Source organism: Dermacentor silvarum, chromosome 3 (assembly GCF_013339745.2).
Source record: "Dermacentor silvarum isolate Dsil-2018 chromosome 3, BIME_Dsil_1.4, whole genome shotgun sequence".
Classification (NCBI taxonomy): domain Eukaryota; kingdom Metazoa; phylum Arthropoda; class Arachnida; order Ixodida; family Ixodidae; genus Dermacentor; species Dermacentor silvarum.
In genome coordinates, this window is record NC_051156.1 from 217011500 (window position 1) to 217012236 (window position 737).

Here is a 737-nt window from a genome sequence, read left to right on the forward strand (position 1 = left end):
CGTGGCAAACGTCAGCAACGTCTAAATAGCTTTATTGATCTACTAGCTGCTTCTGGTAGTAAACAAAATATTTTTGCGGTGTATTGCTGTACTTAGGAAACATATTTAGCACACATTTCTTATTGTTAACGGGTAACATTTTTTTTTGTCATAAAGCGGGAAATTTGAACTTATTTGAGGGAAAAGGGGGGAGGAGGGGGGGGATGCGCCCGTGCATTTTTATGCTTACTGGAAAACTTTTTGCGATGTACGAGGTGTTGAAAGAAGCACACACTGGTGTACAAGTATCAAACGCAAATGTACCACCTGGACGAATACATCGTTCGCACCGGGGTTTGTCATTCAGGCGTACAGTCAACCACAAAAGTTTGCGGACCACGCGAGCGCGTGGCCAAGAGCCTCTTCGCGACACTTCCGCTACGTCACCAGCGATCGACAGCAGCGCTACGTTGAAGACGCATCCCTCCTTAAATCTATGGCCTGTCTATTTTCGCACTGTGCGCAAATATTTTCTACCTATCTCTTTCAACGTGACGCGCTCTTTGTTAGCCAGGGCTACTTGCTTATATTTTGAGAGCAGAATATCAGTACAAGTAATCAGACAGCGTATTCTTCGGCTGTTATCAGTTCTATTTTCGCGTAGCCACGCTGTTGTTTTTTTTCGTGAGTGCGTGAGTGAGCGGTGAGGCAGCCATGGGACACAGATGCTTAGTCAGTAGGCAGAATTTTTCCGTTCC